The sequence below is a fragment of the Etheostoma spectabile genome, chromosome 22 (assembly GCF_008692095.1).
Source record: "Etheostoma spectabile isolate EspeVRDwgs_2016 chromosome 22, UIUC_Espe_1.0, whole genome shotgun sequence".
NCBI lineage: Eukaryota > Metazoa > Chordata > Actinopteri > Perciformes > Percidae > Etheostoma > Etheostoma spectabile.
In genome coordinates this window covers 737,982-751,276 of record NC_045754.1, presented here as the reverse complement: position 1 = coordinate 751,276, position 13,295 = coordinate 737,982, and the positions used below count along the sequence as shown (strand labels likewise).

Here is a 13,295-nt window from a genome sequence, read left to right as displayed (position 1 = left end):
CCGACGGGCCCGAAGGGCGGCAGCCTCTGCCGTGACAGAGGCAAAGCAGCGGGTGTGGGAGAAGTTCGGAGAAGACATGGAGAAGGACTTTCGGTCGGCACCAAGGTGTTTCTGGAAAACCGTTCGCCACCTCAGGAGGGGGAAGCGGGGACTCATCCAAGCTGTATACAGTAAGGATGGGACGTTGTTGACCTCAACTGGGGAGGTAATGGAGCGGTGGAAGGAGCACTTTGAGGAACTCCTAAATCCAGCTGACACGTCCTCTGTGGTGGAGGCAGAGCCTCTTTAACATTGCGTGGAAGTCTGGGACAGTGCCGAAGGAGTGGCAGACTGGGGTGGTGGTTCCCCTCTTCAAAAAGGGGGACCAGAGGGTGTGTGCCAATTACAGGGGTATCACACTTCTCAGCCTCCCTGGTAAAGTCTACTCCAAGGTGCTGGAATGGAGGGTTCGGCCGATAGTCGAACCTCGGATTGAAGAGGAACAATGCGGATTCCGTCCTGGTCGTGGAACAACGGACCAGATCTTTACTCTCGCAAGGATCCTGGAGGGAGCCTGGGAGTATGCCCAACCAGTCTACATGTGTTTTGTGGATCTGGAGAAGGCGTATGACCGGGTCCCCCGGGAGAAACTGTGGGAGGTGCTGCGGGAGTATGGAGTGAGGGGGTCCCTTCTTAGGGCCATCCAATCTCTGTATGACCAAAGCGAGAGCTGTGTCCGGGTTCTCTGCAGTAAGTCGGACTCGTTCCAGGTGAGGGTTGGCCTCCGCCAGGGCTGCGCTTTGTCACCAATCCTGTTTATAATATTTATGGACAGGATATCGAGGCGTAGTCGGGGCGGGGAGGGGTTGCAGTTTGGTGGGCTTAGGATCTCATCGCTGCTTTTTGCAGATGATGTGGTCCTGATGGCGTCATCGGTCTGTGACCTTCAGCACTCTCTGGATCGGTTCGCAGCCGAGTGTGAAGCGGCTGGGATGAGGATCACCACCTCTAAATCTGAGGCCATGGTTTTCAGCAGGAAACCGATGGAGTGCTTTCTTCGGGTAGGGAGTGAGTCCTTACCCCAAGTGAAGGAGTTTAAGTACCTTGGGGTCTTGTTCGCGAGTGAGGGGACTATGGAGCAGGAGATTGGTCGGAGAATCGGAGCAGCTGGTGCGGTATTATATTCTGTTTATCGTACCGTTGTGACGAAAAGGGAGCTGAGCCAGAAGGCAAAGTTCTCGATCTACCGGCAATTTTCGTTCCTACCCTCACCTATGGTCATGAAGGCTGGGTCATGACCGAAAGAACGAGATCCAGGGTACAAGCGGCCGAAATGGGTTTCCTCAGGAGGGTGGCTGGCGTCTCCCTTAGAGATAGGGTGAGAAGCACAGTCATCCGAGAGGAGCTCGGAGTAGAGCCGCTGCTCCTTCGCGTCGAAAGGAGCCAGTTGAGGTGGTTCGGGCATCTGGTAAGGATGCCTCCTGGGCGCCTCCCTAGGGAGGTGTTCCAGGCACGTCCAGCTGGGAGGAGGCCCCGGGGAAGACCTAGGACTAGGTGGAGAGATTATATCTCCAACCTGGCCTGGGAACGCCTCGGGATCCCCCAGTCGGAGCTGGTTGATGTGGCTCGGGAAAGGGAAGTTTGGGGTCCCCTACTGGAGCTGCTGCCCCCGCGACCCGACACCGGATAAGCGGTCGAAGATGGATGGAGATGTAGAGAGATTGACCAAAAAATTGTTTCTCAGATATATTCTTTAAAGTTTTTTTTTAAGCGCTCCATTACCCGTTAATACGATCAATTGATACACATAGAAATACGGAATACAGATAACCCTATATATGCTATACTATATATGCTTTGTCATTTTTTTATATTTGTATTTATAATACGCTTAGAATTGTCATTGTTCAAAGTGTCACATGACCCAATGGCGAACTAGTTGGGTGAAGGACTTACTCCATATTGTGCACGGCTGAATTTATCCTTATGACGATTCTGACCAAAGATATTTGTGCTCAGCCAGGATGAGAAACAGTCTGGATGCCAAAAATGCAAAATCTAAAACGTTGATATTGTTGATATTAAACAACAAATGGTCTGTGGTGGAGATGCAGTAAAAAGAGTCAAAATGGCTTTTGTGACAGTAGCAGAAAAGCAAAAGGCTAACAACATATTGCCGGCAATATTGGTAAAATGTATTAAAGACTTGATTCAGGAAGAAGAGGCGGTGAGCCTCAAGTGGATGGATGCTATAACCCACACAATCTGGAGACATAGGATAGTCCTGCATTTCCAGACCTTTCTGCACAGCTCTGCGGCGAAGGGTCGGCCTAGTCCACACAGCATTCTGGGATGGGAGAAAAAACATGCTCTGATTTATTGGTATTTCTTTAAACCAATCACAATCGCCGCACAAAGCGCTAGTGCCACTACAAAATAACTTCAGGAAGGAACTTGTTTTGGTGGAACATGTATGTTCTAAAGTTGTTTTAGTCTTGCTACAGTAACCAAAGTCCTCAGAAATCAAGCAGAGTTTAAAATTTCAACACAAAGAAAGTGTAAGGTAACGGAATTTCTGGAATTTTGGGGGGGCATTGAAGCAATCCCAGAAGTTGAAGGTCGTGGATATAAACTACATTTCAGAGACTGACTGTGATTGTAGAGAATTTTTTTTTTTCTTCCCATAACACAACTTTTTTTATTTGAATAGGACATCTTAAACTTGAAAAGGGAAAGAGGGGTAGAATAACATGCAGCAAAGGGCCGCAGGTCGGAGTCAAACCCGTGGCTGTTGCATCGAGGAATGAACCTCTATATATGGGCGCCCACTCTACTAAGTGAGCTTTTTGTAAATTCACCTTTTAAAGTGGACATATTGTGCTTTCCGTACTTTCTGTCATATCTACAATGTTATGTTGGATTTTTTTATTTTATAGTTAAAAAGGGACATTAATTGATACAGTTACAGAGTCGAACATGTTAATGTGCCAGATTTAGCCATACAGGCTAATTTTCATCTGCAGTCCCTAGCAGGTTGATGACTTAAATCAATAGATAAGATACAATACAACACATACACATGAAACACATAGGCAAAGACAAGTACACAACAACTATTCCAGATCATGACAACTGGCAGGTTGGCATGAAAAAACAACAACACAAGTATCATTTAAAGTAGACACAGGTAAAAACATACACAGACACACACGTTATACTGGATTATGGCAGCATATTTGATTAGTCAATAATCAGTGTTTTATGGATTTGGAGAAGGAGTTGATAAATGTGATGTTCCTTAGTTCTGTGGGTATGCTATTCCATGTGTGGGCTGCTCAAAAGGAAAACAACTACTTTTCCTACATGGTATTTTACAATCCCCTCTTTTAGTTGCTCTGGTGGATGAAGTTAGATGTTGTTGAATTAATTTGTTGAGCAGAGGGGGAGCCATACCATTAAATTTTTTATTTACAAGGAAAATATCTGCAAACTTAATCATGTTTTCCTAGTTTAACAGATCATATTTAATTGAGATTTTACAATGGGGATATGAATTTAACTTTTTATCCAACGTTTTCAAGGCCTCTTAATAAAGTGTTTCAACTGTGGTCCGTCCTGTGTGTGTTCAACTGGTATGACAATAATTCATATATAAGAAAATTATATCATGTAAATGTGCTGTATTTATATAGCGCTTTTCCAGTCTTAACAACTGCTCAAAGCGCTTTTACATCTACAGGAAACATTCACCATTCACACACATTCATACACTGTGGCCGGGGCTGCCGTACAAGGTGCCACCTGCTCATCAGATAAACATTCATACACATTCACACTCCGATGCGCAGCACCGGGGGCAATTCGGGGTTCAGTGTCTTGCCCAAGGACACTTCGACAATGACTGCAGGGGTAGGGATCGAACCACCATGTATTACTTATACAACTATAACCAGGCCTCTGGTTAAATTATTCCTAATGTGTCTGAAATTTGCTAAGTTGAATTTTATTGTTTATTAACATATTGACATGTCTTTTAAATGTGAGTTGTGTATCTATTATTATTCCCAGATATTTGAAGCCTTAGACCACTGAAAGTCTTTTCCCTGCTGCTATAACATCTGGATCTGGCTCTGTATTTGTAGATTTCGAAAAAAAGAATACACTGTTTTATCAGCATTAAGGTGCAGACATGAGTTTGCTAGCCAGTTGGAAATATTGATCATTGTAGCTGATGGCTCTTCTGCGCCATTCTTCTTGTTTGTAACATGTAGATAAGTAGATATGTAGATATATGACAGTGTCATTGTGTACATCTGGCAGGTGACAATAGGTGGACAGACCTCAGGTAGATCATTAATATATACACTGAATAACAAACGCATTGTGTTCTGTCTGTAATGTATGCTTTTATCAATTTAATGAAATCTGATGGAAAATGAATCTTTCATTACTTGTTAAGTAAAACGTCATGATTAACCAAATCAAAAGCTTTCTTTAAATCAAGAAAACAACTCTGACCACTCGGCCTTTATCCAGTTTAGCCTTTTTTTTTTTAACAGAAAGACAGCCGTTTCCGTAAAATTATGTTTTCTGAATCTGAATTGCATGGGATGTAATGGGAACCTGCATTTAAATACATTGTAATCTGTTCAGATATGTTCTATATTTTTCTGCAATTTTATCGGTCGATAGTTGCTGATGACACTTTGATCACCTGATTTGAATACTGCTGTTATTATTGCATTCTTCCAAGAACTGAGAAACACTCCTCCCATCGACCAATTAACAATTTCCGTAATAGATGGCTTTTGCCTTTGAACCATTAAGAGAAGAGATGATTGTATTTACTTTGAAGTTAGTCACTCCTCTAAAATTCATAATAAGGGCATCTGTATTTAAAGGAGTGGGAGAGTAAATCAGCTTTTATAGAATTAATTAAATAACTTATATTATGTATATATATTGTGTGTATTGGTTTACTTCTGGTGTTTTTTTTAATAATACCGGATTTCTATGGTATTTCTCTTGGCTTTTAGGGATTCTAAATTGATTTAACTTTGTGTAGGTTGATCAATTTGATGCATTTAGAGACTCTAGAAACCACAAGTAACTCTGAATTCTGGGAGCGTAGTGGGACAATAAGGCATTAAGAGCTCTTCAATTTTAAGATGGTGCTTGACCATTTTGTAGGTCAGGAGAAGAATCCTGGATTTTAAAGGAAGCCAATCCAGAGAAGATAATACAGGAAAAATTTGATCTCCTTTCTTAGTTATTGTCAGAACATGTGCTGCAGCATTCTGGATCATCTGGAGAGCATGCTGATAATAAAGAATTACAGTAGTCCAGCCTGGAAGTAACAAATGCATGGACTAGTTTTTCAGCATCGTTTTGAGATAGAATATTCCTTATTTTGGCAATGTTCCAAAGATGAAAAAATGTTCTCGAGGATTGTTTTAGATGGGCAATAAAGGATATGTCCTGATCAAAAGTAACTCTTAGATTTCTGGCAGTAGTGCTGGAGGCCTAGGCAATACTATCCAGAGTACATATATCCCTACATAATGAAGTTTGGAAGTTTTAAGGCCAAGCACAATAACTTCAGTTGTGTCTAAGTTTAACATCAGAAAATTGTAGGTCATCCATGATTTTATATCATTAATGCATGCTTGAAGTTTGACTTACTGTTTTGTCTGGCTTGAATGATAGGTATAATTAGGTGTCAACCGCATAAGAATGAAAGTTAATTGAGTGATTCCTAATAATATTGCCTAGACGAAGCTGATATAGGGAGAATAGAACTGGTCCAAGCACTGAGCCTTGTGGAACAAACATGACTTAAACAAGCTTGTTGCGATTCCTTTAATGCCAACTGAGTGTTCCAGTCTCTAAAACAGGACGGTATGGTCAATGTTGTTGAAGGCAGCACTAAGATCTAGTAAAACAAGTACAGAGACAAGTACTTTGTCTGCATCAGTTAGAAGGTTGTTAGTAATTTTCACCAGTGCCTTCTCTGTACTATGATTCATTCTAAATCCTGACTGAAAATCCTCAAATAAACTATTGCTGTGTAGGAAATCACATAAGTGATTAGCAACTACCTTCTCAAGGATGTTGGAGAGAATTGGAAGATTAGAAATAGATCTATAGTTTGCTAAGACCTCAAGGTCGTGGTTTTTTGTTCAGACAAGGTTTTGTCACAGCTACTTTAAATGGCCGTGGTACATTACCTGTTAATAGAGACATATTGATTATATCTAGTAATGGAGTGTTAACCACAGGTAACTACTTTAAGTAGCCAGTGTCTCTGATGAACTAGTTATCCTCGTAGGCCCTTAAATTACCTCTTATCTCCAAATAAAATAATCAAATTTTTAGTATACACATTCCTTTAAGAGGTAATTCAGTTGATAATAAAATACAGTTTTTGTGGATGATGGTCTGAATATTCATCATAGTAAAAGACATTTGAGTTGAGAGATTGGATTTAACAACAATGCCTTCCAAGTTATCAACACATGACCAGTGAATTTGCACACTGTCCTTTACAATAATACAGCCCAACCAACAGTCCTGCCTCATCTAAACCTATTGTAGAAATGAACTTTTAATATGTCAGCCTGGGAGTTTTTGTGCAGCCATATCTCTGACAAGCAAAGGTAGTCCAAATTTCAATCATAAAAAGGTGTTGCAGTTGATCATTTTTATCGCTTTGGATATTTAAACGTCTTAATAATGCACTTGATTAAGCCTGAGAGTCCCACAGCACACAAGCCTTTGCGAGAGGTTTAAAGTGTGGAAAAGTTTAATACCACGGTGTTTCACAATTACAGGATTAATCTTCTTCTCCAACTGGCTGTTTTAAACTACACTTCAGAGTTGTTTGAATGACAGAAGTCTGTTCAGATGAGATCTTAGTGACTGCAACCCAGACATGTATAGAAGAAAACAGCCTGTTTAGGATCCCCGAAACACAGATTAAAACACAAAAGCAAAAGAACGAACAATGATCTAAAACAAACAAAATGAGCAAGTACTTAGTTTTATTATAATATTACTGCCTCTGAATTGCTAGCTAGCTTGTGAATTTCACCACCGGATCAATAAAGTCTCCTCTTAATCCACATCATAAATTATGCATACTATATTGTATAATTAATATGAATATGCAAAGTAACTACAGCTGTAAAAATAGATAAGTAAAACGTACAATAGGCAAGTAGGAGAATGTAAATACTCAATTAAAAGTACCTTACAGTTGTACTGATGTACGGCATTGTTGTAAAATGTTTGTTTACAGCCCTGGAATAAGAAATTCATGTTGTTCAGTTTAAAACAGTCTAAAGGAAATGGTCAATTATAGTGTGATTAAAACTCACTATCTACATTATTTACAGTACTTGATTTACAGCCGATATATTAAAAGGTACACAACTTTATTTTTTTAACAGTGATTTAGTTTTACTGTGAACTGTCAAAGGAAGTGCTTTTATTTTGAAGTAGCCTACACGGAAGTTGTCTGTTGTGTATTCTTGCTAGCTTACTGAGATGAACGTGGGACGCTAGATGAAAACATGTCCGTCTGCTCACTTTCCTGTTTGTAAAACGTCAACATATTGAACCAGTAGATGTTACAGTAAAAGACGAGTGGTTTTGGTCGTCATTTGAAGCCGTTCCACTACAGGCAGAGTTACTCTCCACGGCTGATATAATACAATGATATTACATGTAGCAAGCCTAAACATTAATTCCCAACATGTTTCTATCTGTCAGCAGCTCGTCTGCTGTCCCCGCTGACGTGTCCGTACCTGTCTGGTTCTGGTTCTGACCACGGGAACAGGGACGGGACAGCTCGCTTCAACGCAGAGTAATAACTCCACAAAATAATATCCACCTCGCAAATGTATCTGCAGTCACCTCAACCATTAAATACAGTAGCAGGAAATAACACTGGCAGATTTTTTTCCTGTGAAGAAATGTTGCAAGGTGTTGGTAAATTCTTAAAAAAACAAAACACCACTAAATGTTCAGAATCACTTTATTTGCCAAATGCATCAGCAGACATACAGGTATTTGACATAGTAATCATAGCAACACATTCCACTGTGAGCCCTCTTGATGATGGAGGAACTGTTTACCTCCCATTTCAGGTTGTTTGTGATGACAGTGCCTAGCAATTTGAATGACTCCACTTCCTTAACAACAAAGCTCTTGATGGATAAGGGTGGGAGAGAGGACGGGTCTCTGCGGAAGTCTATCACCATTTCCACAATCTTTTGTTGGTTAAGCTCCAGATTGTTCTTGTCACACCATGCAACCAGATGAGACACTTCCTATAAGTAGACTCATCATTGCCCTTAAAAAGGCCGACCAAATGTAAATGTAAATGTGCTGTATTTATTAACAACTGCTCAAAGCGCTTTTACATCTACAGGATACATTCACCATTCACACACATTCATACACTGTGGCCGGGGCTGCCGTACAAGGTGCCACCTGCTCATCAGATAAACATTCATACACATTCACACTCCGATGCGCAGCATCGGGGGCAACTCGGGGTTCAGTGTCTTGCCCAAGGACACTTCGACAATGACTGCAGGGGCGGGGATCGAACCACCAACCTTCCGATTGGCAGGCAACCGCCCTACCACTGAGCCACAGCTCGACCAAGGTGGTATCGTCTGCAAATTTAATCAACCTGATGGAACTGTTGTTGGAAATACAATCATTGGTGCATAGTGAGTAGAGAAATGGTGACAGCACGCACCCCTGCGGTGCTCCAATGTTGGTGGACTGGGGATCAGACATGTACTGTATATATTCAAATATTTGTTCTTGTATTTTATTCCTAATATGATTTTATATTGTAAAATAGTATATCATATGTATGTAAATTGAATCATAGTATTTGATTTATATTCTGTGCGGTGTGACTGATTTTGCTGCTGTAACACTTTAATTTCCCATTTTATTGGGATCAATACATGTCTATCTATCTATCTATCTATCTATCTATCTATCTACTGGCCGAGCCGCACAGGCTGTTGTCTGTTGCTGAGAAAATCCATAATCCAGCAGCAGATAGAGGGTTCCACCCCCATCAGTGACAGCTTCCTTCACAGCCACTCTAGTAATATGGTGTTAAAGGCGGCACTAAAATCCACAAACAGCATTCTTACATAGGAGCCAGGAGAGTCAAGGTGTTCTAGAGTATGGTGCAGGCCTAAGTCAACTGCATCATCCATCTGTAAGCAAACTGCAGTGGCTCAACATGGGGAGCTGTGATGGGTTTGAGATGGAACAGAATCAACCGCTCAAGACATTTCATGACCACTGATGCTAGGGCCACATCTGTTGTCATTCAGGCCCCCGGCACTGTTCTTCTTCGGAACTGGAATAAATGGTTGATGACTGAACCGGAACCTTACATGAGACAATCAACTGATTAAAAATGTCTGTAAAATTGGAGCGAGCTGACTGGCAAAGTGATTCAGGGTGGCAGGTGAGATCCCAGCAGGCCACCTGCTTTCCTTACATTCTGCCAGCTAAATAGCCGGTGCTCGTCCTTCACCTCACTATCAAAACGGGCTTGATTCTGAGGGGCAGTGTTCTCTTACTCCCTGAGTGGGACGTCATAATTATGAGGCTGTGTGGTAATGACACCCAGATCCCACCCGGAAGGGGACAGGGGAGGGCAGGGAGATCTCTCAAATTGTGTATAAAATACATTAAAATCATTAGACATTTTAGCAGAGGGAGTGCCTTGTTGTATGTTGTCTTTATAACCTGTCAAGTTCTTCAATGACCTCCAGGCGGAAGAGGAGTCATTAGCATCAAATTGTTCTTCCATCCTCACCTTATAGGCAGCTTTTGCTTTCCTAATGGCTTTATTTAGCTTTTGTCTGGCAAGCCCGTATTCATCTCCTTTCCCCTCGTTGTAGGCCTGCTCTTTGGTCTTCCTAAGCAGCCTGAGGGATTTTGTGAACCAGGGTTTGTTATTATATGTCACAACAGTTTTGGTGGGAATACAGGTCTGCTCACAAAAAGAAATATATGAACACACACTGTCTGTATATGAGTCCATGGAGTCACAAGAGGCACGCATGGATTCCCAATCAGTGGTGTTTAGACAGTCTTGTAACATCCCAGGTGCCTCTGTCGTCCATCTTTTAGATGTATGCTGACTTGGTTTGGCTAGATTTAGTTTTTGCTTGTTAGATGGGGATCATCTGAATTAAACAGTGATCAGAGTTCCCGAGGGGGGCATGGGGAAGTGAATGATATGCTGCTTTGTGGTCACAATGAAAATGATCCACTATATTTCCTCCAGCTGACAAGTTGTTTGTATTTGGGCAGATCGTGTTTTAAATGGCAGGAATTGAAGTCGCCCATAATGATTAGCACAGAGTTAGGGTGCTTATTCTTGATGTTTTTGACCTCCCCTGTGTTAACTTCGGGTGGAATATACGCACATGCTAAATTGATAGAGGCAAACTCTCTAGGGGAATAGAAGGGCCATGGACTGCATGGCAATGAACTCAAGCAAGGGGCAGCAGTGTTTGTGTGATACTGAAATGAAACGTCAATGCACTTATTTGAATTAATGCAACAACACAGACCTCTGCCTGATGACTTCCTACTCAGTCCTTTGTTGCAGTCAGCTCGGATTATGACAAAACACATAAGCAATGATGTTGCGTTAAAATGCGTTGAACTCACGTTACTGAGATTGTAACGAGTATAATATTACCAAAATGTAATCAGTACTGTGTTATATTACTGCGTTAGAGCAAAAAGGAATACCCTACGGTAATTGCGTTACTTGTGTTGGGAGCAACACGTTATGCTCCCAGCATAGTTTGACACTGAACGCAACCATCACATTGCATCCTGCGCCACCCACCACCAGAAGTAAATGCTCAACCTGTGTGAAACACCGTCTTCATAAACTTTACTTATCTAAAAACAAGTTGATGCATAGCTCAAGCCCTGGAATCACTTTGCCTTTTTGACTCCACCACTGTTTTTGTCTTTCTACTTCCTCTATCCTCAGGCAAGCCAGACTGAGCTGGTGTTATGTTTCCCACACCAGTCCTCCCCTTAGCCATTCTTTTTGCTCCAGCCTGGCTCTTTTTGCCTCTTTTAGTGCCACTGCAGCCTCCACTTTTCTTTTGATTATTGCAGTGATGCCTGCATGCCTGCCTAGGACTTCTTGAGGTCATCTGGAGCTGAATACAGCAGGTGTTCGCTTTCTTGGCCATAAGCAACTCCTGGTTCCTGATGAAATGTACACAAATTCATTGTGAATTAACTTTTCATACTGTTTAATGTTGACTGAGGTGCTGGACTTTGTTCTGTAGCCAGTGTACCTGTGTTCAGTGTAGTTTAAAACCCCCCACAAAATGGACAAGAAGGCTGTACACACTATTTGGGCTGTACGGTATCAATTGTCTCATCCTACCCCACTGTTATCCTACTCCATATCTCTGACAATTTCCTCATCTCTTATTCTCTCCCACTCTCCCAATCTGACAACCCTATATCAACAGATACCTGTAGCCTGATGTTTTACTAATCCTAAGTATTTTAGTTGCCTAAAGTTGTTAAGTTTCACAACTTATACTCCTTGTTTGAAACTATATTTGTTACATTAAATAGAAGGATCATATGAATAAACCCCCACCGTGCGGCAGTTGTACGTGTTGTTTTGGGAGCCTTCTGCCACTAAATAGAACATATGTATGTGTTGTATTGGGAATCAACGTATAATGCCTTTAAGGTATAAGGATGTGTTGGATGTCCTCTTTCTTAAATAGCGGACCTAAATAACATTAGCCATTCTGAAGCTTGTGTCTGAAGGATAGCTGCAGGGTAAAGGAAAGAGGACCCAAGAGAAAATGCAAGTAAAACTGCACAGAAAATAAAAAGATTTGGAGAGGGTTAGAGAGAGACAGTGAGAAAGCAAACATGTCTGTCAATAAGGGGACTGCCCATTTCTCTGACGCTCCATTGTTCTGACCGATCAATAACCCGAAACACTCGCTTTGGTCCTACAGCCCACTAGTCCAACGTCCCTTTGTTTAAAAAAATAATCCCTCTGCTCCGACATTCCATTGTTCCAACCATAAAGGCTTTTTATATAAATTAGGATAGGCATTTGACCTTGATTGGTTAAGGTTAGCGTTAGTTCAGATCCGGGTTGGGGTAGCCAATTTGCTCAGGGGGATAGGATCTGTAGACATCGTGTTACGTTACGGGAAATTTGTGAGACAAACCGATGCAGAGATTCTGTAGATTATGGGAGGTAATCCACAAAAGTGTAGGTATATGGTCGGAGCACAGGGTTGATTTTTTTTGCAACAAAGTGACGACAAACTAGTGGGCTGTAGGACCAAAGTGTCCAAGTGGTGACAAATTTTCACATCACACAAAGGGATTTAATCTACTTATAATATAATAATATTGATTTATGCTGCTTTAAACAGTGTTGCTAAATCAATGAACACCTACTACTGATAACAGAAGTAGGCAATTATGGGCCTTTTTAGATAAGACCTAAAACCAACAGCAGAGTCGATTGACACAGACTACACAATACAAAGCACTGAAACTCTTCCCATTTATATTTGGCATGTTGTCGATATCAGCCTGACCCAAAGTCAACTAATTATGTCTGTCTTTATAGCTCTCTGTGATCCAGGTTTGCGGCTCTAGTTTTTCCATTTTTGTCTCTTTTTTTGTTTCTGTGTTGAATCAGTAGAAAATATTTGGATTTATTTTGGCAACTCCAAACATTTTTCAACACGAAATCTTTTCAGCATCAAACACTCAGTTCTGTAGAGGTTAAAGTGTGGCTGCAAAAGGCTCATAGCTTGCTTTTTTGCATAGGGTAGTCATTTTATTCAGCTTGGATTCTGGGCAGATACAATGGATTCACATGACCATAGCTGTTCACATCCTGGTTGCACCATGAGAAGAATATGGCTGCGTAAAGTTCCCATAAAAAAGGTTGGTTAAAACATGTTAACAAATTCATCTTCATCGTTAAAGCGTAACAAGAAAGGTTTTGAATAACTTAATTAGCTGTTGTTTCCGGTCGCTGTCCATCTATCAAGTCAATAATAGGCGGGGAGTCATGTGATCGGCTGGAAGAAGATGGCAGCGTAGAGATTAGCTCCCGGCCCAAACTTGCCAAATTGTATTGTTTTATGGTTCTTACTGTGATAATTTACCACTGTGGGCTCTTCAGAATTGCATAAAGCAGAATGGCAGGCGGGAGTAAGCCACAACGAGGCGATACTGACGCCATTGCAGAG

At 41.4% G+C, this 13,295-nt stretch overlaps 1 long non-coding RNA gene across 1 annotated transcript; it reads left to right on the top strand.

The window, feature by feature from the left end:
* Positions 1–5,896: 5,896 nt before the first annotated feature.
* LOC116672495 (uncharacterized) lies at positions 5,897–12,676 on the top strand. The gene is made up of 3 exons (XR_004327571.1): positions 5,897–6,089; positions 11,826–11,830; positions 12,665–12,676. It is a non-coding gene; the product is annotated as an uncharacterized LOC116672495 (long non-coding RNA).
* The last annotated feature ends 619 nt before the right edge of the window (positions 12,677–13,295 follow it).